Source organism: Chiloscyllium punctatum, chromosome 1 (assembly GCF_047496795.1).
Source record: "Chiloscyllium punctatum isolate Juve2018m chromosome 1, sChiPun1.3, whole genome shotgun sequence".
Taxonomy (NCBI): domain Eukaryota; kingdom Metazoa; phylum Chordata; class Chondrichthyes; order Orectolobiformes; family Hemiscylliidae; genus Chiloscyllium; species Chiloscyllium punctatum.
In genome coordinates this window covers 42,559,357-42,584,928 of record NC_092739.1, presented here as the reverse complement: position 1 = coordinate 42,584,928, position 25,572 = coordinate 42,559,357, and the positions used below count along the sequence as shown (strand labels likewise).

Here is a 25,572-nt window from a genome sequence, read left to right as displayed (position 1 = left end):
TTTCAATACTGAAATAAGAGTAATGATTTGGAGATGCCGGTGTTGGATTGGGGTGTACAAAGTTAAAAATCACACAACACCAGGTTATAGTCCAACAGGTTTAATTGGAAACATTAGTTTCCAGAGTGCTGCTCCTTCATCAGGTGGTAAGGAACGACGCTCCGAAAGCTGGTGTGTTTCCAATTAAACCTGTTGGACTATAACTTGATGTTATGTGATTTTTAACATTATATAAGAGCATAATGCATCCACAGACAAAGCGTTAGGTGCAGCAGTGTATATTTGAAACATTTTCCAAAATACAATTCGTCACTTTAATGTAAGCCAGAATCGAGATGCGCATGGGACCTTGCATGAATACGCAATGTGCATTGTAGCTGTGCTAGAAGAGTAAAGTTTGACACGTGCTTAAAAATGAGGTTTCCAGGATTACAAGAATGTTTGGGTTTTATGGTAAATTTATGTTCAGACTTATTGAGTAAAAGGGAAATGTATAGAGTAAAAGTAAAATGCAGCATATTCAGTTAAGTGTGATTTCCGAAAACAATGAAATACCATATGAAGAAAAATCTCCGCCATTAATTTATTCAGTGAGTGCAAAGCCTTTGATGCACATCTGTTGCATTGGTGGTTCAGTGGTAGAATTCTTGCCTGCCACGCGGGAGGCCCGGGTTCGATTCCCGGCCAATGCAGCTTGTGTGTTTTACTTTCTCCGAAATACTAACTTTCTTGAAAAAAAATTCTTCTTGTACTGTTTTTATGGGTTTCAGGAAGCCCCAAATATTCTCCTACATTTTTACCATTTTACTACAGCGAGTTTTCAAAATCTGCTTCATATAAGTCCTGTTCTTTTCATCTCACTTCAGCAGTTACATATCTACTCTTAAAAACTGCAAAATCAGCGCTTCATCATTCTTACAACCATCAAACTATCAACTCTCGTAAATACTTTCCAGTCATCAGCTTTTAAATGGTGTTTACTTGAATCACATTACTTATTTCGTAACAGTAAGACAATGTTTACATAATTGGTATCTCCACTTTTTTTTAAAATCCAACTCAGCTGTGACATGTGTGAGGCAAATGGGATGAATTAACCCCATTCATAACGTACTTTTCAGAAAAGTAGACTAATAGCTTTCACCATGTATCCTGCATAAGAGTGTGGACTTACACTGAGAAAATAAATGCCATTTAAAACCACTGAGCAAAATTGGGTGAAATCATTCATTGGCACATCTTGTCTTGACAAACTAATATCAAGCAGTCAATTCTTATTTTACTTTGGAGAAGGTTGGGTGCATTACATTACTAAACAGAGGCTGCTGAAGAACAAGGTCTTTAAAGATAACTGTTTATTCACGGTCTCATATGTGCACTTAGAAGAGTAGCTGTATCCTAGGTGATGTGGTGGCTCAGTGGTTAGCACTGCTACCTCATAGTACAAGGGCCTCAGGTTTGATTCCTACCTCAAGTTACGGTTTGTGTGGAGTTTGCACGTCCTCTCTGTGTGGGTTTCCTCACCCAGTTGTCTTGGTCACGTGATTTGACCATGATAAATTGCCCATAGTGTTAACTGCATTAGTAGGATGGAGGACTGATTGGATAAAAGGGCCTGTTTCCATGCTATAAGGAATCGCATCTAATTGTTGCTCTTCTCTTAGGCCCTTCCTCATCCTATTATATTGTTCCTGATCCAGCTCCCTATTTACAATTGGTTAATTCTTTACACAGTCATTGCCTTATCTCAATATTCACATCATCCATCATTTCCCCCAAACTCTCCATTTCAAGGCTGTGGTGCTTTCACAAATCTCCTTGATTGTTTGTGAAGTTTCCTTATTGAAGGTTCAGCTCTCTAACATTTTGCTTTCCAAGAATTTATATATGCTCCTGACTACTCTCAAAAATGTTAACTCTTTGCTCTCAAAGATTTGTTGCCATTTACAGCACAGAAGGGTGGGGCAGCTGGGTGGCATTCACCCCTTTGTATCCACATCAGTCTACAATGATTGACTACACTAATCCCATGTTCCAGTTTTTGGTCTATAGCCCTGGAAATTCCAAAGAAATGCAAGCAGATATTGAAATACTGATCAAATGTTTGAGAGTTTTTCACTCAACCATACTTTCAGGCGATGATCTCCAGATTCTCACCTTCCTGTAGATGATAAAAAAATTCTTCTCAACTCCCCTCTCCTCCTTTTCCAACGTTTACCTTCAATCTAGGCCCACTTGCTATAAACCCCTCCACTAAGGAAAGGGAAGTGTCCTCCTATCCACCCTATCCCTGCCTCTCATAACGTTATATACCTCCATCCGATCCCCTCTCAACCTTGCCTGCTCCAAGGATAACAGTTCTCCCTCGAGTCTTTGAGTCACAGATTGTTCAGGAAATACAATACAGAAAAGTTCCTCCATTCAATCTTCGAGAGTCCTTCAAAACTGAAATCCTCCAAACATATTCTCACGAGCTTCAAATGCTACCTTGAAGGACTCAGTTAAAATTTGTGCAGCCAACACTTCTTCACTGATCAAAATGGAAACATCGAACTAGAAGCAGGAGTAGGCCATTCAGCCCATTGATGCTACTTATCCATTCGGCATAAACCTGGCTGATCCACTTTCTCAACTCCCATTCTCTCCCACATCACGTGACACCTTTAGCCTTTAGAAAGCTACCTATTTGTTCCTTAAATAAATTAAATGACCTTACCCCTGCAGCTGTCATATTGTTAAGGATTCCCCAGGTCCACCACTCTCCTCGTGAGATATCTCTCATTATTCCAGTTCAAAATGCTCTGCTACATATCCTGAGACCATAACACCTTGATCTTGCACCATCTCTGTATCCAGTCTCTCCTGCCTTGTCAGAATTGTAAATGTTTTAATGAGATCTCTCCTCTCTTTCTTTTAAATTCCAGTGAATAGAGGCTCAGTCAATCCACTCTCCGTTAGACAGACCTGCATCTCAGGAACCAGTCTGATGAATCTTTGCTGCACTCCTTCTCGAGCAAGTATATTATGAGGAGACCAAAACTGTACACAGCAAATACTACAAGTGTGCTCTCACCACGGCCTTGTACAGCTGCAGTAAGACTTCCTGGTTCCTGTACACAAACTCTTTTTTTAAAGACAGCTAACGTACCAATTGCCTTCCTGACTGGTCTATAGCTGTACCTGTCTGTTTCCTTTCAATAACTGATGTACAAGGGCAACTAAGGTTCCCTGTACCTCATGATTTCCCTATCTATCACAAATGAAAGAATACTCTGCAATTCCCTTTTTCCTAGTGAAGTGGATAACTTCATCCTTATCCATTTTATATTGCTTCTGCCATGTACCGCCCCCTTATTCAACTTGCCAAATCACCCCGAACCCTCTTTACATTGTCCACACCACTCTCGTCTAATTTCATGTCAGCAGCAAAATCAGAATTTGATTCCCATTTCCAAATTGTTGATATATAATGGTCCAAGCTATAATTCAAGTCCAATCCCCTGTGATTCCCCACTTGTCACCCCCTGACACTCTGTAAATGAGCCATGTCTGCTAACCCATTCTCAATCCATGTCAGTACATTACCACCAATCTCATGTCCTTTGATTTTCCACAATAAGTTCTTATTTAAGGTTTCATCAAAAACTTTCTGGAAATCCAAACCTACCATATCCACATTCTCCCTTATATATAAGTTATGTTTTCAAATACCTCCAGTATATTTGTAAAATGTTATTTCCCTTTTATAAATGCATGCTGACATTGTGTAATTACATTTGCATTTCAAATTATCTCAGAATATAAGATTCCACCATTTTCTCTATTACTGGTGTTGTGCCAACTGGCCTATAATTATGGATTTAACCATCCCTCCTATATTAAACTTTTGGTTTATATTTGCCACCCTCCGATCTGCCAGGAATGTTCTGGAATCTGCAACATTTTGGAATGTGACAACCTCAACATAATCCATCATTTTCCTGGCCGTCTCCTTTAATGAACTGGAATGGACATTATCAGACCCTGGAATTTTATCAACAATCAACTTCACAAAAGACACCTGACATTCCCTGAACCATAATCCATTGATTTTCTTTTTGAGCAAATCTGCCAGTGGAGCAGATATACTGATGAAATTTGGTACAAATGTGTAATAGAAATCACATATCTCAAATAATCCCATTACTTCTCATTTAGATTTACAGGCAGTCAACTCCACTCATGTTTGCAGTTTTGCTGTTTGTGGCAGCAGTAGTGCTGAGCTGGTTAGGTTGCTGATGCATTTGTAAATTCACTTTTACACAAATTATCTTACCAAACCAGCCAATTGCAATTTCTTAACAAGATTTGTGATTGGTCGGAGTGGACCTCCCAAGTGTATAACAGCACAATATTGAGACAAATTACATAATGTGAAACATTGGTTACCGACTTGCTTCATAAGTCTCTGGACAGTTGCTGGAGGAACTTATTAGCCTGAACACTATCACTCAGTATTTGGGAAAGACTATCTGATGTGCAAAGGTCAATATGGTTTGTCAGTATCCCTTTCACAAATCTATTAACGTAAGAAATCGGGCATGGTCAACATTATCAATACTCTTTTCCAAGTGAGGGATTGAGGAAGAGTTTGTATTTATCACTGCACTGATCTTTCTGTAGTGTATGAAGAATCTGGTTGAACCATCAGGGCTTCGGCATTAACAATAACAGAGGAACCCAGCTGCTTTGACTAGATTCAATTCGGTGGCTTTCCAACACGTATTAGATTTCTGTTTTCACCTGAACCTGTCTCTTTGGTCCGAAGTGGTAAGGAAACTGTTTTAAGGCAGAGAACTCTCTGAGGTTCACACCCGACATGGCGAGAGTTGTACACCTTGGTTAGTCCCTACAGAGAATGTTAAGTTCAATGAATAACAGTGTAATCTTTTCTTTGTTCTTCTGTCTCTAAACACGAAAACAGTGTGTCTAAACTTCCAGAGAGTTGAGTAATACCACAACAGTGTGTGGAGTAACAGCTCAATCAACCCAACTCAAAGCCTTTGTTCGTTTTCAATAAACCTTGGATTGTCTTCACCCATCGTTTGGATTCTCCATTGGTATGTGTGTAGCTGGGACAAGTGGTAATTTATACAAAGCTGTCTGGTTCCACAAAGATCTGAAAAAAATCTGTTTGCAAACTGCAGATCATTATTCAATTCACAAAATTGGAATGATGTGTGTTGAGAAGAATATTTCGAAAAAGATTATTACAGAATCAGAACTGAGCTCCTGCTATCACTTTACATTGATACACTAAGAATAATAACCTATGAGAACAAGAAATACCTTCCCTTTAAACACAAAGAAGTCCACATTTTCTCGACTCCTCCCACCATGGTCTGGTGGAAAAATTAATTATTCTTTCTGGTCTTGGCAATGAATGGATGTGCAAAACAATTGGAGATGATGGTCTCTAAAGATCTTGAGATTCCTGGCCATTACCACATGTTCTGTTCTCTAGTCTGACACTCAGTGACACCAATGGCCACATCAATGAACCTTCTTAAGGATACCAAGGTGACAGGCTCTTGGGAATTAGTAACTTCTCAATGTAAACTAACAGGGCATTGATGACACTAATGAGTCCATGTTCTTCAACATGCTGCTTCAGAGTGCAATTGCAAACAGTATCCATGTATCTGGAAAGATTTGGTCATTTTTCTGTGCTTGCCAAACCTCCTGTAGTTTTCTTGTTGCTGCATGGAACCATCTGGTTGTCAAGTCTCCAATTCTTCACTGAAGCTCTTGTCGTCCTGCTCTGCTTCATTCTTTGATATTATGGTCAATGTATCTGCAGTGTTTTACAGGCACAGAATCATAGAGATGTACATCACGGAAACAGACTCTTCAGTCCAACTTGTCCATGGCGACCTGATACCCTAAATCAATCTCGTCCCAGTTGCCACCATTTGGCCCATATCTTACTAAAATCTCTCTATTCATAAACCCATCCAGAATCCTTTTGTATTCTTGCCCTTTGATGGAAGAGAGCCATTATTAATGAAACTAAAGATGATCAGGCTGATGATACTATTATGGAAACATTTCCTTGCTGTAAATCTTATAGTGATATGGACTCAGACATTTCCAGCTCAAAAGGAGACAATTTGGCTCATGGTTCCCATGTCAGACACAAAGGGCTGACTATATTAATCCTATTTTCCAGCTTTTGTCTCAGAGGTATGACACTCTAGTTGAATAGAAATTGTTAAATCATTCATGAGCATCGCTGGAGGCCGGCAATTTTATTGCCCATACCTACATGCTTTTGAGAAGGTGATAGTGAGTTACCTTCTTGAACCATTGCAGTCCATGTGCTATAGGTAGACCCACAATGGCTTTAAGGAGGGATTTCCAGGATTTTAAACCAGCGACAGTGAAGGAATGGCACTATATTTCCAAGTCAGGATGTTGAGTTGGTTGGAGGGGAACATGCAGTTGCTGATGTATCTGCTGCCCTTGTCCTTCGAGATGGAAGTGATTGTGGGTTTGGAAGGTGCTGTCTCAAGATCTTTAGTGAATATCTGCAGTGGATCTTTCAGATTGTACTCACTGCTACCACTGAGCATTGGAGATGGAGTGGGTGGACACTTGTGCATATGGTGCCAATCAAGGGGGCTGCTTAATTCCAGATGGAGAAAGTGAGGACTGCAGATGCTGGAGATCAGAGCTGAAAATGTGTTGCTGGAAAAGCGCATCAGGTCAGGCAGCATCCAAGGAACAGGAGAATCAGCGTTTCGGGCATCAGCCCTTGTTCAGGAATGATTCCTGAAGAAGGGCTGATGCCCGAAACGTCGATTCTCCTGTTCCCTGGATGCTGCCTGACCTGCTGCGCTTTTCCAACAACACATTTTCAGCTCTAATTCCAGATGGCATCAAGCTTCTTGAGTGTTGTTGGAAGTGCACCCATCCAGGCAAGTGGGGACTATTCCATTACATTCCAGACTTGTGTGTTATAGATGATGGACAGGCTTTAGAGAGTCGTGAGGTGAGTTACTTGTCTCAGCATTCCTATATGTTGCCCTGCTCTTGTAGTCACTGTATTGATTTGGTAAGCCCAGTTGAGTATTGAAGTCAATGGCAGCTGCTATGATGCTTATAATGGGAAAGCCAATGATTGGATTATCATTGAACATAAAGGGATGGTAATTTGATCATCTCTTATTGTGCATGGTCATTGCGTGGCATTTATGTGGTGTGAACGTAACTTGATGCTTGTCGGATATTGTCGAGATGTCGTTCCCTTTGAACATGGTCAGCTTCAGTACCTGAGGAATCACAAACAGTGCTTGACATTGTGCAATTCCTGGTAAACGCCACCACTTCTGACCTTATCATGGAAGGAAGGTCATTGAGTAGGTAGCTGAAGCTAGTTGGGCCTGGGACTCTACTCTGAGGAACACATTCAATGATGTCATGGAGCTTAGGTGATTCACTCCTACAACCACAGCCAGCATCCTATATGTCAGGTATGACTGCAACCATTGGAAAGTTTGCCCTGCTATGACACATTGATTCCAGTTGTGCTAGGGCTCCTTGGTTCCACACTTGGTCAAGTGCAGACTTGACCTTAAGGGCTGTCACTCCCACTTCGCCTCTAGAATTCAACTCCTTTGCCCATGTTTGAAGCAGGGCTGCAGTGAGATCAGGAGCTGAGTGATGCTGATGGAACTTAAACTGGGCATCACTGAGGAGGTGTTGTTAAATAGCATCATCACTTTACTGATGACCAAGAATAGACTGAGGAGTTGGTAATTGGCTGGGCAGGATTATCCTGCTTTTCATTTATATGACATACTTGGGCAATTTTCCACATTGTCAAGTAGATGCCAGTTTTGAAACTACACTGGAAAAGCTTGTTTAGGAGAGTGATCAGTTCTGGATGAGAAGTTTTCTGTACTATTTCTAGCCAATAGCCTTGCCATGTCTGTGTTTCTAACTGTTTCTTAATATCATGTAGAGGTGATCAAATTGGCCTTAGTGATGGTGGAGACCACGGCAGGAGGCTGCAAATGGATGACTTCTGGCTGAAGGTTGCTGCGAATGCTTCAGCCTTATTTTTTGCAAAGATGTGCTGGGCCCTTCCATCTTTGAGGATAGTGATAGTGGAGCTGCCTCCTCCATTGAGTTGTTTAATACTCCATCACATTCATGGCTAAACATGGCAAAACTGCAAAGCTTACATCTGACTTATTCATTGATGCTCAGTCTTGAGTTGCTAGATCTATAAACATGTTGTGGGAAAAGGAGTTTAAATACTAGTGCCATCTTATACAGCAGTGAAATCAAAGTTAGAACTAAAATGGATCTTGTTATGTCTTGTTGTGCTGGATATAATATGCCCTTGCCAGGTTTGATTTCAGCAAGGGATTTGCAATGCAGGCTGGGTGGTCAAGCCACCACCTTCCTACCCACTTCCAACCTCACTCCCATAACAAAAGGGGGAGTGCAAAATTGGCACCTGACTCATCATATTTAAATCTTTTTTAAAAATCAAAAGTCAATTCCTGAAAGTAAAACCCATTCCCTTGCCTATCTTGGATCTGTATATTACAAACCAGACAGGCCTCTGTTATACGTATGACAGTTACATGGCATCACTACACGTGATGTTCTCATATAAAGGTGTCCGTCACATATTGAGTTACTTTCTACATGTAATCGAGTGAATTATACAGCAACATCAATGACATACACAGAAACCAGACTATATATGTTGCGAATAAACTTCAAGACATTAGATGCAACAAAACCTGGCTCTCTTTGGTATACATTACATAGGCTAATATGTAGAAAAGTGTATCACTCCCTCCCTGTGGTGCTAATTTCCCCACATCCTGCCTAAATCCCTGGATTTACCTTCATCGACAATCCATGGGGCTATCTTACAAGGCTTGACTGGAGTCCAAGCAGCTCTAGGTCCATTCCGATTGGTTGCTCGCTCCTTTGGGTGGGAATTCCACACAATGTTGGGCAGCAGCTCCATTAAGTTCTCGTATTCAAACTAAAATAAGGAAAAAGTGTTGGAGAAAACTCAATAGGTCTGTAACATTGGTGGAGAGAAAAGTAGAGTTAACGTTTCAAGTTCTGAAGAGCCAGAGGATTTGAAACGTTAACTCTACTTTCTGTCTACAGATGATGCCAGACCTGCTGAGTTTCTCCAGCAATTTCTGTTTTGGTTTCACATGGTCAGCATCCAGAGTTCTTTGTCTAAATTCTGGGTTAACTTGCCTGAAGCTCTGTAGCTGTGACCATGCTTCTAGCCCACCAGTTGGCTCTCTGGCCATTTTCTTTTGGTGGTGGGTGGCTGAGCCACCTGCCCCGCCCACTGTCCTTCCCAGAATGCTCTGGCTCATGGTAACATAGAGTAGAAGGAGTCACACTTTAGTTTGAAAATCCTGGAGTCCCATCAAGAGTGTTTTATTCATCTTTCCCTTTGGCCTGCTGACTGATACATTGTTTCTCAGCGTACAACTGTGACTGTGGTATCTTGGGATTTAATTCCTGCCAATTACTTTCAATACTGAAATAAGAGTAATGATTTGGAGATGCCGGTGTTGGATTGGGGTGTACAAAGTTAAAAATCACACAACACCAGGTTATAGTCCAACAGGTTTAATTGGAAACATTAGTTTTCAGAGTGCTGCTCCTTCATCAGGTGGTAAGGAACGACGCTCCGAAAGCTTGTGTGCTTCCAATTACACCTGTTGGACTATAACCTGATGTTGTGTGATTTTTAACATTATGTAAGAGCATAATGCATCCACAGACAAAGCTTTAGGTGCAGCAGTGTATATTTGAAACATTTTCCAAAATACAAGTCGTCACTTTAATGTAAGCCAGAATCGAGATGCGCATGGGACCTTGCATGAATACGCAATGTGCATTGTAGCTGTGCTAGAAGAGTAAAGTTTGACACGTGCTGAAAAATGAGGTTTCCAGGATTACAAGAATGTTTGGGTTTAATGGTAAATTTATGTTCAGACTTATTGAGTAAAAGGGAAATGTATAGAGTAAAAGTAAAATGCAGCATATTCAGTTAAGTGTGATTTCCAAAAACAATGAAATACCATATGAAGAAAAATCTCCGCCATTAATTTATTCAGTGAGTGCAAAGCCATGGACATACATTTGTTGCATTGGTGGTTTAGTGGTAGAATTCTCGCTTGCCACGCGGGAGGCCTGGGATCGATTCCCGGCCAGTGCAGCTTGTGTGTTTTACTTTCTCCGAAATACTAACTTTCTTGAAAAAAAATTCTTCTTGTACAGTTTTTATGGATTTCAGGAAGCCCCAAATATTCTCCTACATTTTTACCATTTTACTACAGCGAGTTTTCAAAATCTGCTTCATAAAAGTCCTGTTCTTTTCATCTCACTTCAGCAGTTACATACCTACTCTTCAAAACTGCAAAATCAGCGCTTCATCATTCTTACAACCATCAAACTATCAACTCTCATAAATACTCTCCAGTCATCAGGTTTTAAATGGTATTTACTTGAATCACATTACTTATTTCGTAACATTAAGACAATGTTTACATAATTGATATCTCCCCTTTTTTTTAAAATCCAACTCAGCTGTGACATGTGTGAAGCAAATGGGATGAATTTACCCCCATTCATAATGTACTTTTCAGAGAAGTAGACTAATAGCTTTCACCATGTATCCTGCATAAGAGTGTGGACTTACACTGAGAAAATAAATGCCATTTAAAACCACTGAGCAAAATTGGGTGAAATCATTCATTGGCACATCTTGTCTTGACAAACTAATATCAAGCAGTCAATTCTTATTTTACTTTGGAGAAGGTTGGGTGCGTTACATTACTAAACAGAGGCTGCTGAAGAACAAGGTCTTTAAAGATAAATATTTATTCATGTTCTCATATATGCACTTAGACGAATCGCTGTATCCTCGGTAATGTGGTGGCTCAGTGGTTAGCACTGCTACCTCATAATACAAGGGTCTCAGGTTTGATTCCTACCTCAGGTTACGGTTTGTGTAGAATTTGCACGTTCTCTCTGTGTGGGTTTCCTCACCCAGTTGTGCAGGTCACGTGATTTGACCATGATAAATTGCCCATAGTGTTAACTGCATTAGTAGGATAGAGGATTGATTGGATCAAAGGGCCTGTTTCCATGCTATAAGGAATCGCATCTAATCATTGCTCGGCTCTTCCTCATCCAATTATATTGTTCCTGATCCAGCTCCCTATTTACAATTGGTTAATTCTTTACACAGTCATTGCCTCTTCTCAATATTCACATCATCCATCATTTCCCCCAAACTCTCCATTTCAAGGCTGTGGTGTTTTCACAAATCTCCTTGATTGTATGTGAAGTTTCCTTATTGAAGGTTCAGCTCTCTAAGATTTTGCTTTCCAAGAATTTATATATGCTCCTGACTACTCTCAAAAATGTTAACTCTTTGCTCTCAAAGATTTGTTGCCATTAACAGCACAGAACGGTGGGGCAGCTGGGTGTCATTCAGCCCTTTGTATCCACATCAGTCTACAATGATTGACTACACTAATCCCATGTTCCAGTTTTTGGTCTATAGCCCTGGAAATTCCAAAAAAATGCAAGCAGATATTGAAATACTGATCAAATGTTTGAGAGTTTTTCACTCAACCATACTTTCAGGCGATGATCTCCAGATTCTCACCTTCCTGTAGATGGTAAAAAAATTCTTCTCAACTCCCCTCTCCTCCTTTTCCAACGTTTACCTTCAATCTAGGCCCACTTGCTATAAACCCCTCCACTAAGGAGAGGGAAGTGTCCTCCTATCCACCCTATCCCTGCCTCTCATAACCTTATATACCTCCATCCGATCCCCTCCTCACCTTGTCTGCTCCATGGATAACGGTTCTCCCTCGAGTCTTTGAGACACAGATTGCTCAGGAAATACAATACAGAAAAGTTCCTCCATTCAATCTTCTACAACCCTTCAAAACTGAAATCCTCCAAACATATTCTCACGAGCATCAAATGCTACCTTGAAGGACTCAGTTAAAATTTGTGCAGCCAACACTTCTTCACTGATCAAAATGGAAACATCGAACTAGAAGCAGGAGTAGGCCATTCAGCCCATTGATGCTACTTCACCATTCGGCATAAACCTGGCTGATGCACTTTCTCAACTCCCATTCTCTCCCACATCACGTGACACCTTTAGCCTTTAGAAAGCTACCTATTTGTTCCTTACATAAATTAAATGACCTTACCCCTGCAGCTGTTATATTGTTAAGGATTCCCCAGGTCCACCACTCTCCTCGTGAGATATCTCTCATTATTCCAGTTCAAAATGCTCTGCTACTTATCCTGAGATCATAACACCTTGATCTCGCACCATCTCTGTATCCAGTCTCTCCTGCCTTGTCAGAATTGTAAATGTTTTAATGAGATCTCTCCTCTCTTTCTTTTAAATTCCAGTGAATAGAGGCTCAGTCAATCCACTCTCCGTTAGACAGACCTGCATCTCAGGAATCAGTCTGATGAATCTTTGCTGCACTCCTTCTCGAGCAAGTATATTATGAGGAGACCAAAACTGTACACAACAAATACTACAAGTGTGCTCTCACCACGGCCCTGTACAGCTGCAGTAAGACTTCCTTGTTTCTGTACACAAACTCTTTTTTTAAAGACAGCTAACATACCAATTGCCTTCCTGACTGGTCTATAACTGTACCTGTCTGTTTCCTTTCAATTACTGACATACAAGGACAACTAAGGTTCCCTGTACCTCAAGATTTCCTTATCTTTCCCAAATGAAAGAATACTCTGCAATTACCTTTTTCCTACTGAAGTGGATAACGTCATCCTTATCCATGTTATATTGCTTCCGCCATGTACCGCCCCCTTATTCAACTTGCCAAATCACCCCGAACCCTCTTTACATTGTCCACACCACTCACATCTAATTTCACGTCAGCAGCAAAATCAGAATTTGATTCCCATTTCTAAATTGTTGATATATAAAGGTCCAAGCTGTAATTCAAGTCCAATCCCCTGTGATTCCCCACATGTCACCCCCTGACACTCTGTAAATGAGCCATGTCTGCTAACCCATTCTCAGTCCATGTCAGTATATTACCACCAATTTCATGTCCTTTGATTTTCCACAATAAGTTCTTATGTAGGGTTTCATCAAAAACTTTCTGGAAATCCAAACCTACCATATCCACATTCTCCCTTATATATGAGTTATGTTTTCCAGTACCTCCAGTACATTTGTTAAATGTGATTTCCCTTTTATAAATGCATGCTGACTTTGTGTAATTACATTTGCATTTCCCATTATCTCAGAATATAAGACTCCACCATTTTCTCTATTACTGGTGTTGTGCTAACTGGCCGATAATTATGGCTTTAACCATCCCTGCTATTTTAAACTTTTGGTTTATATTTGCCACCCTCCGATCTGCCAGGACTGTTCCGGAATCTGCAACATTTTGGAATGTGACAACCTCAACATCATCCATCATTTTCCTGGCCGTCTCCTTTAATGAACTGGAATGGACATTATCAGACCCTGGAAGTTTATCAACAATCAACTTCACAAAAGACAACTGACATTCCCCGAACCATAATCCACTGATTTTCTTTTTGAGCAAATCTGCCAGTGGAGCAGATATAGTGATGAAATTTGGTACAAATGTGTAATAGAAATCACATATCTCAAATAATCCCATTATTTCTCCTTTAGGTTTACAGGCAGTCAACTCCACTCATGTTTGCAGTTTTGGTGTTTGTGGCAGCACTGGTGCTTAGTTGGTTAGGTTCCTGATGCATTTGTAAATTCACTTTACACAAATTATCTAACCAAACCAGCCAATTGCAACTTCTTAACAAGATTTGTGATTGTTCGGAGTGTTCCTCCCAAGTGCATAACAGCACAACATTGAGACAAATTACATAATTTGAAACATTGGTTACCTACTTGCTTCATCAGTCTCTGAACAGTTGCTGGAGGAATTTATTAGCCTGAACACTAACACTCAGTATTTGGGAAAGACTATCTGATGTGCAATGCTCAATATGGGTTGTCAGGATTTTTATTTCTGATGAAGGGCTTTTGCCCGAAATGTCGATTTCGAAGCTACTTGGATGCTGACTGAACTGCTGTGCTCTTCCAGCACCACTAATCCAGAAAATGGGTTGTCAGTATCCCTTTCACAAATCTATTAACGTAAGAAATCTGGCATGGTCAACATTATCAATACTCTTTCCCAAGTGAGGGATTGAGGAAGAGTTTGTATTTGTCACTGCACTGATCTTTCTGTAGTCTATGAAGAATCTGGTTGAACCATCAGGGCTTCGGCAGTAACATTAACAGAGGAACCCAGCTGCTTTGACTAGATTCAATTCGGTGGCTTTCCAACACGTATTAGATTTCTGTTTTCACCTGAACCTGTCTCGTTGGTCCTAAGTGGTAAGGAAACTGTTTTAAGGCAGAGAACTCTCTGAGGTTCACACCCGACATGGCGAGAGTTGTACACCTTGGTTAGTCTCTACAGAGAATGTTAAGTTCAATGAATAACAGTGTAATCTTTTCTTTGTTCTTCTGTCTCTAAACACGAAAACAGTGTGTCTAAACTTCCAGAGAGTTGAGTAATACCACAACAGTGTGTGGAGTAACAGCTCAATCAACCCAACTCAAAGCCTTTGTTCGCTTTCAATAAACCTTGGATTGTCTTCACCCATCGTTTAGATTCTCCATTGGTATGTGTGTAGCTGGGAAAACTGGTAATGTCTACAAAGCTGTCTGGTTCCACAAAGATCTGAAAAAAATCTGTTTGCAAACTGCAGCGCATTATTCAAACCACAAAATTAGAATGATGTGTGTTGAGAAGAATATTTCAAGAAAGATTATAACAGAATCAGAACTGAGCTCCTGCTATCACTTTACATTGATACACTAAGAATAATAACTGATGAGATTAAAAAACACCTTCCCTTTAAACACAAAGAAGTCCACATTTTCTCGACTCCTCCCAACATGGTCTGGTGGGAGAATTAATTATTCTTTATGGACTTGGCAATAAATGGATGTGCAAAACAATTGGAGATGATGGTCTCCAAAGATCTTGAGATTCCTGGCCATTACCACATGTCCTGTTCTCTAGTCTGACACTCAGTGATACCAATGGCCACATCAATGAACCTTCTTAAGGATACCAAAGTGACAGGCTCTTGGGAATTAGTAACTTCTCAATGTAAACTAACAGGGCATTGATGACACTAATGTGTCCATGTTCTTCAACATGCTGCTTCAGGGTGCAATTGCAAACAGTATCCATGTATCTGGAAAGATTCTGTCATTTTTCTGTGCTTGCCAAACCTCCTGTAGTTTTCTTGTTGCTGCATGTAACTATCTGGTTGTCAAGTCTCCAATTCTTCACTGAAGCTCTTGTCCTCCTGCGCTGCTTCATTCTTTGATATTATGGTCAATGTATCTGCAGTGTTTTACAGGCACAGAGTCATAGAGATGTACGTCACGGAAACAGACTCTTCAGTCCAACTCGTCCATGGCGACCTGATACCCTAAATCAATCTAGTCCCAGTTGCCACCATTTGGCCCATAACTTACTAAAATCTCTCTATTCATAAACCCATCCAGAATCCTTTTCTATTCTTGCCCTTTGATGGAAGAGAGCCATTATTAAAGAAACTAAAGATGATTAGGCTGATGATACTGTTATGGAAACATTTCCTTGCTGTAAATCTTATAGTGATATGGACTCAGACATTTCCAGCTCAGAAGGAGACAATTTGGCTCATGGTTCCCATGTCAGACACAAAGGGCTGACTATATTAATCCTATTTTCCAGCTTTTGTCCCAGAGGTATGACACTCTAGTTGAATAGAAACTGTTAAATCATTCATGAGCATCGCTGGAGGCCGGCAATTTTATTGCCCGTACCTACATGCTTTTGAGAAGGCAATAGTGAGTTACCTTCTTGAACCATTGCAGTCCATGTGCTATAGGTAGACCCACAATGGCTTTAAGGAGGGATTTCCAGGAGTTTAAACCAGCGACAGTGAAGGAATGGCACTATATTTCCAAGTCAGGATGTTGAGTTGGTTGGAGGGGAACATGCAGTTGCTGATTTATCTGCTGCCCTTGTCCTTCGAGATGGAAGTGATTGTGGGTTTGGAAGGTGCTGTCTCAAGATCTTTAGTGAATATCTGCAGTGGATCTTGCAGGTTTTACTCACTGCTACCACTGAGCATTGGAGATGGAGTGGGTGGACACTTGTACATGTGGTGATGGTGGAGACCACTGCAAGAGGCTGCAAATGAATGACTTCTGGCTGAAGGTTGCTGCGAATGCTTCAGCCTTATTTTTTGCAAAGATGTGCTGGGCCCTTCGATCTTTGAGGATAGTGGTAGTGGAGCTGCCTCCTCCATTGAGTTGTTTAATACTCCATCACATTCATGGCTAAACGTGGCACAACTGCAAAGCTCACAGCTGACTTATTCATTGATGCTCAGTCTTGAGTTGCTAGATCTATAAACATGTTGTGGGAAAAGGAGTTTAAATACTAGTGCCATCTTATACAGCAGTGAAATCAAAGTTAGAACTAAAATGGATCTTGTTATGTCTTATTGTGCTGGATATAATATGCCCTTGCCAGGTTTGATTTCAGCAAGGGATTTGCAATGCAGGCTGGGTGGTCAAGCCACCACCTTCCGACCCACTTCCAACCTCACTCCCATAACAAAAGGGGGAGTGCAAAATTGGCACCTGATTCATCATATTTAAATCTTTTTTAAAAATCAAAAGTCAATTCCTGAAAGTAAAACCCATTCCCTTGCCTATCTTGGATCTGTATATTCCAAACCAGACAGGCCTCCGGTATACGTATGACAGTTACATGGCATCACTACGTGATGTTCTCATATAAAGGTGTCCGTCACATATTGAGTTACTTTCTACATGTAATCGAGTGAATTATACAGCAACATCAATGACATACACAGAAACCAGACTATATATGTTGCGAATAAACTTCAAGACATTGGACGCAACAAAACCTGGCTCTCTGTGGTATACATTACACAGGCTAATATATAGAAAAGTGTATCACTCCCTCCCTGTGGTGCTAATTTCCACACATCCTGCCTAAATCCCTGGATTTGCCTTCCTCGAGAATCCATGGGGCTAGCTTACAAGGCTTGACTGGAGTCCAAGCAGCTGGAGGTCCATTCCGATTTGTTGGTCGCTCCTTTGGGTGGGAATTCCACACAATGATGGGCAGCAGCTCCACTAAGTTCTCGTATTCAAACTAAAATGAGGAAAAAGTGTTGGAGAAAACTCAATAGGTCTGTAACATTGGTGGAGAGCAAAGCAGAGTTAACATTTCAAGTTCTGAAGAGCCAGAGGATTTGAAACGTTAACTCTACTTTCTGTCTACAGATGATGCCAGACTTGCTGACTTTCTCCAGCAATTTCTGTTTTGGTTTCACATTGTCAGCATCCAGAGTTCTTTGTCTAAATTCTGGGTTAACTTGCCTGAAGCTCTGTAGCTGTGACCAGGCGTCTAGCCCACCAGTTGGCTCTCTGGCCATTTTCTTTCGGTGGTGGGTGGCTGAGCCACCTGCCCCGCCCGCCGTCCTTCCCAGAATGCTCTGGCTGAAGGTAACATAGAGTAGAAAGAGTCACACTTTAGGTTGAAAATCCTGGAGTCCCATCAAGAGTGTTTTATTCATCTTTCTGTTTGGCCCACAGACTGATACATTGTTTCTGAGCGTACAACTGTGACTGTGGTATCTTAGGATTTAATTCCTGCCAATTACTTTCAATACTGAAGTAAAAGTAATGATTTGGAGATGCTGGTGTTGGACTGGGGTGTACAAAGTTAAAAATCACACAACACCAGGTTATAGTCCAACAGGTTTAATTGGAAACATTAGTATTCAGAGCACTGCTCCTTCATCAGGTGGTAAGGAACGACGCTCCGAAAGCTGGTGTGCTTCCAATTAAACCTGTTGGACTATAACCTGATGTTGTGTGATTTTTAACATTATATAAGAGTACAATGCGTCCACAGACAAAGCGTTAGGTGCAGCAGTGTATATTTGAAACATTTTCCAAAATACAAGACGTCACTTTAATGTAAGCCAGAATCGAGATGCACATGGGACCTTGCATGAATACGCAATGTGCATTGTAGCTGTGCTAGAAGAGTAAAGTTTGACATGTGCTTAAAAATGAGGTTTCCAGGATTACAAGAATGCTTGGGTTTAATGGTAAATTTTTGTTCAGACTTATTGAGTAAAAGGGAAAAGTAGAGAGTAAAAGTAAAATGCAGCATAATCAGTTAAGTGTGATTTCAGAAAATAATGAAACACCATATGAAAAAAAATCTCCGCCATTACTTTATTCAGTGAGTGCAAAGCCATTGACACACATCTGTTGCATTGGTGGTTCAGTGGTAGAATTCTCGCCTGCCACGCGGGAGGCCCGGGTTCGATTCCCGGCCAATGCAGCTTGAATATTTTACTTTCTCCAAAATACTAACTTTCTTGAAAAAAAATTCTTCTTGTACAGTTTTTATGGATTTCAGGAAATCCCAAGTATTTTACCCATGTTTTTACCATTTTACTACAGCAAGTTTTCAAACTCTGCTTCATAAAAGTCCTGTTCTTTACATCTCACTTCAGCAGTTACGTACCTACTCTTAAAAACTGCAAAATCAGCACTTCATCATTCTTACAACCATCAAACTATCAACTCTCATAAATACTCTCCAGTCATCAGCTTTTAAATGGTATTTACTTGAATCACATTACTTATTTCGTAACATTAAGACAATGTTTACATAATTGGTATCTCCACTATTTTTTTAAATCCAACTCAGCTGTGACACATGTGTAAAGCAAATGGGATGAATTAACCCCCATTCATAACGTACTTTTCATAAAAGTAGACTAATAACTTTCACCATGTATCCGGTATAAGAGTGTGGACTTACACTGAGAAAATAAATGCCATTTAAAACCACTGAGCAAAATTGGGTGAAATCATTCATTGGCACATCTTGTCTTGACAAACTAATATCAATCAGTCAATTCTTATTTTCCTTTGGAGAAGGTTGGGTGCGTTACATTACTAAACAGAGGCTGCAGAAGAACAAGGTCTTTAAAGATAACTGCTTATTCACGTTCTCATATATGCACTTAGACAAATTGCTGAATCCTAGGTGATGTGGTGGCTCAGTGGTTAGCACTGCTACCTCATAGTACAAGGGTCTCAGGTTTGATTCCTGCCTCAGGTTACGGTCTGTGTAGAGTTTGCACGTCCTCTCTGTGTGGGTTTCCTCACCCAGTTGTCTAGGTCAGGTGATTTGACCATGATAAATTGCCCATAGTGTTAGCTGCATTAGTAGGATGGAGGATTGATTGGATCAAAGGGCCTGTTTTCATGCTATAAGGAATTGCATCTAATCATTGCTCTTCTCTTAGGCCCTTCCTCATCCTATTATATTGTTCCTGATCCAGCTCCCTATTTACAATTGGTTAATTCTTTACACAGTCATTGCCTCTTCTCAATATTCACATCATCCATCATTTCCCCCAAACTCTCCATTTCAAGACTGTGGTGCTTTCACAAATCTCCTTGATTGTATGTGAAGTTTCCTTATTGAAGGTTCAGCTCTCTAAGATTTTGCTTTCCAAGAATTTATATATGCTCCTGACTACTCTCAAAAATGTTAACTCTTTGCTCTCAAAGATTTGTTGCCATTTACAGCACAGAAGGGTGGGGCAGCTGGGTGGCATTCACCCCTTTGTATCCACATCAGTCTACAATGATTGACTACACTAATCCCATGTTCCAGTTTTTGGTCTCTTGCCCTGGAAATTCCAAAGAAATGCAAGCAGATATTGAAATACTGATCAAATGTTTGAGAGTTTTTCACTCAACCATACTTTCAGGCGATGATCTCCAGATTCTCACCTTCCTGTAGATGGTAAAAAAATTCTTCTCAACTCCCCTCTCCTCCTTTTCCAACGTTTACCTTCAATCTAGGCCCACTTGCTATAAACCCCTCCACTAAGGAGAGGGAAGTGTCCTCCTATCCACCCTATCCCTGCCTCTCATAACGTTATATACCTCCATCCGATCCCCTCTCAACCTTGCCTGCTCCAAGGATAACAGTTCTCCCTCGAGTCTTTGAGTCACAGATTGTTCAGGAAATACAATACAGAAAAGTTCCTCCATTCAATCTTCGAGAGTCCTTCAAAACTGAAATCCTCCAAACATATTCTCACGAGCATCAAATGCTACCTTGAAGGACTCAGTTAAAATTTGTGCAGCCAACACTTCTTCACTGATCAAAATGGAAACATCGAACTAGAAGCAGGAGTAGGCCATTCAGCCCATTGATGCTACTTCACCATTCGGCATAAACCTGGCTGATCCACTTTCTCAACTCCCATTTTCTCCCACATCACGTGACACCTTTAGCCTTTAGAAAGCTACCTATTTGTTTCTTAAATAAATTAAATGACCTTACCCCTGCAGCTGTCATATTGTTAAGGATTCCCCAGGTCCACCACTCTCCTCGTGAGATATCTCTCATTATTCCAGTTCAAAATGCTCTGCTACATATCCTGAGACCATAACACCTTGATCTTGCACCATCTCTGTATCCAGTCTCTCCTGCCTTGTCAGAATTGTAAATGTTTTAATGAGATCTCTCCTCTCTTTCTTTTAAATTCCAGTGAATAGAGGCTCAGTCAATCCACTCTCCGTTAGACAGACCTGCATCTCAGGAATCAGTCTGATGAATCTTTGCTGCACTCCTTCTCGAGCAAGTATATTATGAGGAGACCAAAACTGTACACAACAAATACTACAAGTGTGCTCTTACCATGGCCCTGTACAGCTGCAGTAAGACTTCCTTTTTCCTGAACACAAACTCTTTTTTTTAAAGACAGCTGACATACCAATTGCCTTCCTGACTGGTCTATAACTGTACCTGTCTGTTTCCTTTCAATAGCTGATGTAACAGGACAACTAAGGTTCCCTGTACCTCAAGATTTCCTTATCTATCACAAATGAAAGAATACTCTGCAATTCCCTTTTTCCTCGTGAAGTGGATAACTTCATCCTTTTCCATGTCATATTGCTTCTGCCATGTACCGCCCCCTTATTCAACTTGCCAAATCACCCCGCACCCTCTTTACATTGTCCACACCAATCACATCTAATTTCATGTCAGCAGCAAAATCAGAATTTGATTCCCATTTCCAAATTGTTGATATATAAAGGTCCAAGCTGTAATTCAAGTCCAATCCCCTGTGATTCCCCACTTGTCACCCCCTGACACTCTGTAAATGAGCCATGTCTGCTAATCCATTCTCAATCCATGTCAGTATATTACAACCAATCTCATGTCCTTTGATTTTCCACAATAAGTTCTTATTTAAGGTTTCATCAAAAACTTTCTGGAAATCCAAACCTACCATATCCACATTCTCCCTTATATATGAGTTATGTTTTCCAGTACCTCCAGTACATTTGTTAAATGTGATTTCCCTTTTATAAATGCATGCTGACCTTGTGTAATTACATTTGCATTTCCCATTATCTCAGAATATAAGACTCTACCATTTTCTCTATTACTGGTGTTGTGCTAACTGGCCTATAATTATGGCTTTAACCATCCCTGCTGTTTTAAACTTTTGGTTTATATTTGCCACCCTCCGATCTGCCAGGACTGTTCCGGAATCTGCAACATTTTGGAATGTGACAACCTCAACATAATCCATCATTTTCCTGGCCATCTCCTTTAATGAACTGGAACGGACATTATCAGACCCTGGAATTTTATCAACAATCAACTTCACAAAAGACAACTGACATTCCCCGAACCATAATCCACTGATTTTCTTTTTGATCAAATCTGCCAGTGGAGCAGATATAGTGATGAAATTTGGTACAAATGTGTAATAGAAATCACATATCTCAAATAATCCCATTATTTCTCCTTTAGGTTTACAGGCAGTCAACTCCACTCATGTTTGCAGTTTTGGTGTTTGTGGCAGCACTGGTGCTTTGCTGGTTAGGTTGCTGATGCATTTGTAAATTCACTTTTACACAAATTATCTTACCAAACCAGCCAATTGCAATTTCTTAACAAGATTTGTGATTGTTCGGAGTGGTCCTCCCAAGTGTTTAAAGCACAATATTGAGACAAATTAGATAATTTGAAACATTGGTTACCGACTTGCTTCATCAGTCTCTGGACAGTTGCTGGAGGAATTTATTAGCCTGAACACTATCACTCAGTATTTGGGAAAGACTATCTGATGTGCAAAGGTCAATATGGGTTGTCAGGAATTTTATTCCTGATGAAGGGCTTTTGTCCAAAACGTCAATTTCGAAGCTACTTGGTTACTGCCCGAACTGCTGTGCTCTTCCAGCACCACTAATCCAGAAAATGGGTTGTCAGTATCCCTTTCACAAATCTATTAACGTAAGAAATCTGGCATGGTCAACATTATCAATACTCTTTCCCAAGTGAGGGATTGAGGAAGAGTTTGTATTTGTCACTGCACTGATCTTTCTGTAGTGTATGAAGAATCTGGTTGAACCATCAGGGCTTCGGCAGTAACAATAACAGAGGAACCCAGCTGCTTTGACTAGATTCAATTCGGTGGCTTTCCAACACGTATTAGATTTCTGTTTTCACCTGAACCTGTCTCTTTGGTCCTAAGTGGTAAGGAAACTGTTTTAAGGCAGAGAACTCTCTGAGGTTCACACCCGACATGGCGAGAGTTGTACACCTTGGTTAGTCCCTACAGAGAATGTTAAGTTCAATGAATAACAGTGTAATCTTTTCTTTGTTCTTCTGTCTCTAAACACGAAAACAGTGTGTCTAAACTTCCAGAGAGTTGAGTAATACCACAACAGTGTGTGGTTCACCCATCGTTTAGATTCTCCATTGGTATGTGTGTAGCTGGGAAAACTGGTAATGCATACTAAGCTGTCTGGTTCCACAAAGATCTGAAAAAAATCTGTTTGCAAACTGCAGATCATTATTCAATTCACAAAATTGGAATGATGTGTGTTGAGAAGAATATTTCGAAAAAGATTATAACGGAATCAGAACTGAGTTCCTGCTATCACTTTACATTGATACACTAAGAATAATAACCGATAAGAATAAAAAAAAGCCTTCCCTTTAAACACAAAGAAGTCCACATTTTCTCGACTCCTCCCACCATGGTCTGGTGGGAGAATTAATTATTCTTTCTGGACTTGGCAATGAATGGATGTGCAAAACAATTGGAGATGATGGTCTCCAAAGATCTTAAGATTCCTGGCCATTACCACATGTTCTGTTCTCTAGTCTGACACTCAGTGATACCAATGGCCACATCAATGAACCTTCTTAAGGATACCAAGGTGACAGGCTCTTGGGAATTAGTAACTTCTCAATGTAAACTAACAGGGCATTGATGACACTAATGTGTCCATGTTCTTCAACATGCTGCTTCAGGGTGCAATTGCAAACAGTATCCATGTATCTGGAAAGATTCTGTCATTTTTCTGTGCTTGCCAAACCTCCTGTAGTTTTCTTGTTGCTGCATGTAACTATCTGGTTGTCAAGTCTCCAATTCTTCACTGAAGCTCTTGCCCTCCTGCTCTGCTTCATTCTTTGATATTATGGTCAATGTATCTGCAGTGTTTTACAGGCACAGAGTCATAGAGATGTACATCACGGAAACAGACTCTTCAGTCCAACTTGTCCATGGCGACCTGATACCCTAAATCAATCTCGTCTCAGTTGCCACCATTTGGCCCATATCTTACTAAAATCTCTCTATTCATAAACCCATCCAGAATCCTTCTTCTATTCTTGCCCTTTGATGGAAGAGAGCCATTATTAAAGAAACTAAAGATGATCAGGCTGACGATACTGTTATGGAAACATTTCCTTGCTGTAAATCTTATAGTGATATGGACTCAGACATTTCCAGCTCAGAAGGAGACAATTTGGCTCATGGTTCCCATGTCAGACACAAAGGGCTGACTATATTAATCCTATTTTCCAGCTTTTGTCCCAGAGGTATGACACTCTAGTTGAATAGAAACTGTTAAATCATTCATGAGCATCGCTGGAGGCCGGCAATTTTATTGCCCGTACCTACATGCTTTTGAGAAGGTGATAGTGAGTTACCTTCTTGAACCATTGCAGTCCATGTGCTATAGGTAGACCCACAATGGCTTTAAGGAGGGATTTCCAGGAGTTTAAACCAGCGACAGTGAAGGAATGGCACTATATTTCCAAGTCAGGATGTTGAGTTGGTTGGAGGGGAACATGCAGTTGCTGATATATCTGCTGCCCTTGTCTTTCGAGATGGAAGTGATTGTGGGTTTGGAAGGTGCTGTCTCAAGATCTTTAGTGAATATCTGCAGTGGATCTTGCAGATTGTTCTCACTGCTACCACTGAGCATTGGAGATGGAGTGGGTGGACACTTGTGCATGTGGTGCCAATCAAGGGGCTGCTTAATTCCAGATGGCGAAAGTGAGGACTGCAGATGCTGGAGTATCAGAGCTGAAAATGTGTTGCTGGAAAAGCGCATCAGGTCAGGCAACATCCAAGGAACAGGAGAATTGACGTTTCGGGCATCAGCCCTTGTTCAGGAATGATTCCTGAAGAAGGGCTGATGCCCGAAACGTCGATTCTCCTGTTCCTTGGATGCTGCCTGACCTGCTGCGCTTTTCCAACAACACATTTTCAGCTCTAATTCCAGATGGCATCAAGCTTCTTGAGTGTTGTTGGAAGTGCACCCATCCAGGCAAGTGGGGACTATTCCATTACATTCCAGACTTGTGTGTTATAGATGATGGACAGGCTTTAGAGAGTCGTGAGGTGAGTTACTTGTCTCAGCATTCCTATATGTTGCCCTGCTCTTGTCGTCACTGTATTGATATGGTAATTCCAGTTGAGTATTCAAGTCAATGGCAGCTGCTATGATGCTTATAATGGGAAAGCGAATGATTGGAGCATTATTGAACATAAAGGGATGGTAATTTGATCATCTCTTATTGTGCATGGTCATTGCGTGGCATTTATGTGGTGTGAACGTAACTTGATGCTTGTCGGATATTGTCGAGATGTCGTTCCCTTTGAACATGGTCTGCTTCAGTACCTGAGGAATCACAAACAGTGCTTGACATTGTGCAATTCCTGGTAAACGCCACCACTTCTGACCTTATCATGGAAGGAAGGTCATTGAGAAGGTAGCTGAAGCTAGTTGGGCCTGGGACTCTACTCTGAGGAACACATTCAATGATGTCATGGAGCTTAGGTGATTCACTCCGACAACCACAGCCAGCATCCTATATGTCAGGTATGACTGCAACCATTGGAACGTTTGCCCTGCTATGACACATTGATTCCAGTTGTGCTAGGGCTCCTTGGTTCCACACTTGGTCAAGTGCAGACTTGACCTTAAGGGCTGTCACTCCCACTTCGGCTCTAAAAATCAACTCCTTTGCCCATGTTTGAAGC

The 25,572-nt window shown here is 40.8% G+C and overlaps 3 non-coding genes across 3 annotated transcripts; all 3 read left to right on the top strand.

The window, feature by feature from the left end:
- The first annotated feature begins 621 nt into the window (after positions 1-621).
- Positions 622-692, top strand: trnag-gcc (transfer RNA glycine (anticodon GCC)). Its single transcript has one exon. It is a non-coding gene; the product is annotated as a tRNA-Gly (tRNA).
- Positions 693-10,178: 9,486 nt separating this feature from the next.
- trnag-gcc (transfer RNA glycine (anticodon GCC)) lies at positions 10,179-10,249 on the top strand. Its single transcript has one exon. It is a non-coding gene; the product is annotated as a tRNA-Gly (tRNA).
- An 8,213-nt stretch (positions 10,250-18,462) lies between these two features.
- trnag-gcc (transfer RNA glycine (anticodon GCC)) lies at positions 18,463-18,533 on the top strand. Its single transcript has one exon. It is a non-coding gene; the product is annotated as a tRNA-Gly (tRNA).
- Positions 18,534-25,572: the final 7,039 nt, after the last annotated feature.